This window comes from Seriola lalandi, unplaced genomic scaffold (assembly GCF_002814215.2).
Source record: "Seriola lalandi dorsalis isolate HSWRI2012SDOR001 ecotype SW California unplaced genomic scaffold, Sedor1 jcf7180002054369, whole genome shotgun sequence".
NCBI lineage: Eukaryota > Metazoa > Chordata > Actinopteri > Carangiformes > Carangidae > Seriola > Seriola lalandi.
The window spans coordinates 304250-309800 of record NW_019524922.1 but is presented as its reverse complement, the minus strand read 5'-3'; positions in this window follow the sequence as shown (position 1 = coordinate 309800).

Below are 5551 nucleotides of genomic sequence, written 5' to 3'. Positions count from 1 at the left end.
GGGGGTGGGGGTGGGGGTCTGTCTCTAAAATGAGCTTTCATGGTTTTTAATGAAGCTCCGAGGACTTAATCAAAGCCTCTCTGAGCCCCGAGTGTCAGACTCTGTCCAACACTTCATTACTGCAGAGACACTCTGCTCCTCCTCGATTCTTCTTCTCCACTCTGCTCGTCCTCTTCTCTGCTCCTCCTCTCTGCTCCTTCTTCACACCTGTTGTTAAGCTCCGCCTCCTGTAAATGTGTCTGACACATCAGCTGTAACAGTGAAAACAAACGAAGTGAAAACAACAGAAGCAGCTGCAATTTCTTTTGAAATCTAAGCTCTGAGAAGCCCCGCCCCCCTTAGTAACTGTTGCTACCCTGTTGATCTTTCACAGGAGTTCACAGGAACTGTTTCTCATTCAGAGAGACTGTCCTGTTTCAAAGGCTCCTTCAGATGTGTCCATCACTTCCTGGTCCAACATATCCCAAGATTCATTGCACTTGTAATGAAAACACAGAGTCTGAGGATCACACTGTTAAATGTCAGTATTGTGTTTCAGTTCAACAGCTAATGGTACAATAGTTAAAACCACAAGACTTAATACAAAAAGTATTGAAAAAAAGTTACCTGTTGTCAAGGTTGCTAGGCAACATGAGCCATACCTCATGATCCAACAGTAAGAGCGGGAACAGCTGGTGATGTAAAAAGATAATCCTCCATAGACTAGACCATCTCATTTCAGTTCGGCCTTGGTGGTCTACAAAGGACCACAGCTCCGTGGACCAGGTCCTCTGGGGGATGTGGTCTCTGAACTGGGACACAGCTAATGATTCGCTGATTTCAGACTGAAACAAAAGCAGCGTCTCATTTAGCTAACAGCTGTTGATTGATTGATTTCATCAGCTGTAGCTAGCTTGCGGATTATTGTTTATTCAAACTGTCTCCAGCTGATTTTAAAATGTTTTAATAGAAGACTTGTTGTCGTGGTCTGAATGTATCGATGGCCGCCACTTCACCATCTGAGTCATTACACGTCTCCTGACAACACACATCATGTGACCGTTCACTTACACTGCGCATGTGCGAGGAAGTAAACAGGAAGTAGACTGACTCCTCTGCAGTGAAGCCTCTGCAGGAGGAACAGCAGAGACAGTTGTAGCATTAAAACAGAGAATGTAAGTGAACAACAAAGACAACAAGGTCAGTGACACTGTCATTCATCATCATGTTGTATTCACCACTGGTAGTCCAGGCTGATGACAGCCAATCAGGAGAGACTGTGGGTGTGACCTCATCATTGACAGAGGTCGCAGTTTCTGTTCCGACTGCAACACAACCCCAGAGTTTTCAAAATAAAACTAAACCCCATATTCTTCAAAATAAAACAAAACCCCAGCATTTTCAAAATAAAACACAACCCCAGAGCTTTCAAAATAAACTCACCAAACGCATGGAAATAGAGAATCAGTATTTCTGTGTTGTGAATTCACTCCTCGTGTTCCAGTGTGATGTTTGAATATATAAATAGTGATTTCTCTCTCGCAGCATGTAAACAGTTTGTTTAGTGAAGTGTGTCAGGACGAAGTCTACAGAGAGAAAACAAAGTCCTGGATCTGACTTTAAACCTTAGTAATCAGTTATTGCAGAACTGTCTCATACTGTGTCATATGATTTAATGATTTGATCTTAGTGACATTGCTTTATGTATTTTTCTGTGTTTGACTCTGACTGTATGAAAACATGTTTGTCTTTGTGACAAACTGTAAGCCTGACTCAGGTCTGCTGTCAGCTGTCAGCAGATTGATGCAGGGTCACAGAGGTCGGACTCTCTGCTGACCTGAGATCAGCAGTCTGTGGGTCCCGCATGAGGTCGCAGGAAGTGACCTCAGCGACTGGCCCCCATCCACTCTGCTGTCCAGGCCAGGCTAAAGGGCCATATGGCTAAACCTCTGTCCCCAGAGTCCCGTTCCATCATCCTTCCATCCATCCATCAGCTCTCCTCCATATTCACCAGCCAGCACAGGAGGCCAACGGACTCATCTCAGATTTATGAGCCCCCCCCCCCCGAACATCCCCCCCGGCTGCGACACGAACGGCGTGTTTGTCTGTTTGGTTTACTGTGCCAGGTTCCTCAATTAGTCCAAAGATCCCTGATGGTGCTGAGGCCTCAGAGGAAGGCTGCCGGGAGAATCTGTCACTCTGCCGCCTCATTATCATCCTGACTGAGTCCTCGTCCTCCTGTCACGCCACAACATGTCTGACAGCACAGGAAGTCCAGTGTGGACCGGAAGCCACTCAGCCAGTGTGTCGGTGTCTAAGGTCAGAGGCTCTGCGGAGTCCGGTCTGGTCCTGTACCAGAACGACCAGAGCAGAGACCAGGTTTCTAAATGATGACGAGGTGTAGTTCAAGCGGCAGAAACACGTCATCCAGAATCACCGCTCGTCAGCATTCATAACGATTGGGGGTGGGGGGTCTGGACCACCTGGGGTACTGTGCTGAACTAAGTCTGAACTTGACCCATTTATTTCCGGCTCTCTGGCTGAGTGGCAGCGTTTGAAGCTCAGGTAACTGGACGAGCGATGCAACAAGAAACTCACACAAGAAAAAAATCATGTTATTAAATATTAAATATTATTAATGATGTTGCTGCAGATCCACTGACAAGAAGGTTTTAAATAAATAAGACATAAATAATAATAAAATAAAGACCCATTAAAGTGCAACATGATATTGATACATTCATTCTATTCACAAATAAACTTTATCATTATTATCATTATGTTTCCATTCAGTTGTTAATCTTGTGTCGTCCAGTCATATTATATCATATGTTTGTTGTTGTTGTTTTTATGATTGTGCGTCCTCAGCTGTTGTGACGTCTTCATGTCCTGCAGGAACGTGAAGTGTCCTTACTGTGTGTGAGGACGGTGTGTTCACTGTCCTGTAGGAGACTCTTCAGTCCTGAGTTTGACCTTTGACCCTGTGGATGGTGTGACTGTGGGAGCTGCTGATAATGATGAGGTGAACAGTTGCCGTGGCGGCGGCTCAGATCAGTCTGATAATCCCACACAGGAAAATCTTTAATTTGTCCTCGCAGGCGCCCAAATTTTCCAGTAAGTGTTTTTTAATCTGAAATGTGAACAGATGTCGGTCGGCCGCAGATCACGGCTGTTCAGGAGCACTGAGGATCAACTGTCGTCATGGTGACACACAGAGACACTTCAGGCAAATGAACCAGTTTATACAACACGTCGTCACCAGAGACGACAGTCACGTCCACCTGCCTCACTCAGAAATCACTTCAGTTATAACTATGAACAGGAGCAGCTCACAGTCTCCACACATACTTCTGAGGAGACAGGTGAAGGACACCTGTCTTTACTCTTAAAGGGACAATTCATGTTGTGTGAGCTTCTGATCACTGTTTTACCTGCGGTAGGTTCAGTTTAGTGGAGCGGGAGGAGCAGGAGGAGCAGGAGGAGCAGGAGCAGGAGGCGCAGGAGCAGCAGGAGCAGCAGGAGGCGCAGCAGCAGCAGGAGCAGGAGCAGCAGGAGCAGCAGGAGGAGCAGGAGCAGCAGGAGCAGAGCGATGAGCTGCTGTGGGCGGAGTCAGCAGAAAAAACTGTTTCAGACACTTAATAAAAACTGATATGGGTTGAAGTGTTGAGATCAGCTGATCAAGTCTGAGCTGATAGTTCAGCAGAAAACTGCACTAATCTTTCAGATGTGGATACAAGCACCTAAACTGCTCTGTTTGTCCCGTTCATTTGAAAAATCCCATTAAACAGGAAACACATATTGTACCACAGAATTTTACCCACAGACAGATTTCAATTATTTTGTAATCCTGTGATTTAGATGATGAGAATGTCAAAGTCACCACTTTTCCTCAGATCTCGTGTCATTTCTAACTTCTTCTTCTTTGATTTGACGTGTGGATCATTAATATGAGAAAATAGTGGATGAATTTATTGCAAAAAGAATCATTTCCTTGTCAGAAATGGTGGCCATCTTGGATTTTCGAGTGGCTAACATTTTATCAAAATAGTAAAACCCAAGGAGGATTTCTGTCAAGTTTAGCTCTTGTATCCACATTTGAAAGATTTATCTGAAACATGACATGGACAGGACATGATCTCCAGAGGACAGCTGAAGGACGGACTTCTTCTCTAGAATTCGATCAGAATCACAAACACTTGTCCTCCTCTGTGTCCAGGGAGTCCTCCACCTCTCTGAGACCACGTCAGGGAGGTGGAGGACTCCCCAGTTCACCTCCCCACATTCCTCAGAGCCTCACCTCCAGCAGCAGAAGGTCAGGGGCCCGTCGCTCCCTCCCCGAACGTGACGCTCCATCTGTGCCCAACTGCCGGCGTTTGGCACCGGACCGGAGCATCTGCCACCTGCGCCGGCTGCCAGCTCGCTGTACACGCAGACATCTGCTGCCTTCGTGCTGGAGGGGCACGCTCAGTCAGCAACTACACAGAGGCCTGAACGCCACTCTGACAACCTGCTGCCCTGGGTAGACCTGCAGAGACCTGCAGAGACCTGCAGAGACCTGGTTACACTGGTTACACTGGTTACACTCAGACTGGACCTGGGTCTGAATTCCTTCTGTTGCAGGTGTTAAAAGACAAATCGAGTCTGACTGTTTGACCACCGTCCTCTCTGATTTAAACACAGGCCTGATCAAATGTTGGTGATGATTAGATTAATAATTAACGTTAATAATAATAAAAGCAGAGGAGACAGAACAGTGTGGTTTACAAATTTTACACCAGTTTGTTCAAAATGTCAGACAAACTAGTTTCATCTTTGTTTATATTTCTTTTCTTCTTCTTATGTCTATTGATACGAACCACCAAAGTTAATTCCTTCTATGTTAAAAACCTACTGGACAATAAACCAGATTCTGATTCTAACTAGCTTAGCAGCTAACAGCTAAAACATTAGCACTGACAACATGAAGAGATCTAAACAGACGCGGTGAACATGGTTTAAGTCTGAACAGTTCAGCTTCAGAGCAAAAATACCTTCTTACCTCAACACACTCTGCGTCTGTCACAGGTGATACTTGACCAAACTGAGCATGTGCAGAGTGGATCAGCTGATTCCTCATGTCATATTTCAGTAGAAGAGCTTCATCACATTCTCAGTATTTTCATTTTTATGCTTTTAAAATAAAAAGTCATTAGTTTAATTCACAAACAGCCACACCTTTCGTACACTGAAGCCTGAACTGAAATGAGACGGTCTGGTCTACGGAGGATTTACCCTTTGTGTCACCAGATGTGCCCATTTGGTCCTGCTGCCTAGCAACTTTGACAACACGTAACTTTATTTACCCCTAAAACTTCTTGTTTTGAGTCTCTTGGTTTTAACAGTTGTACCGTTAGCTGTTGAACTGAGCTGAAACACAATACTGACATTAAACAGTGTGATCCTCAGGCGCTCTGTCAGTGTTGTTTACTGACATATTATCTTCATTACTGGAGCGCAATGAAACATGGAACATGAAGACTCCAACAGGTGGAGCCAACATGGTTCAGGGGAAGAAGACGCACCTGAAGGAGCC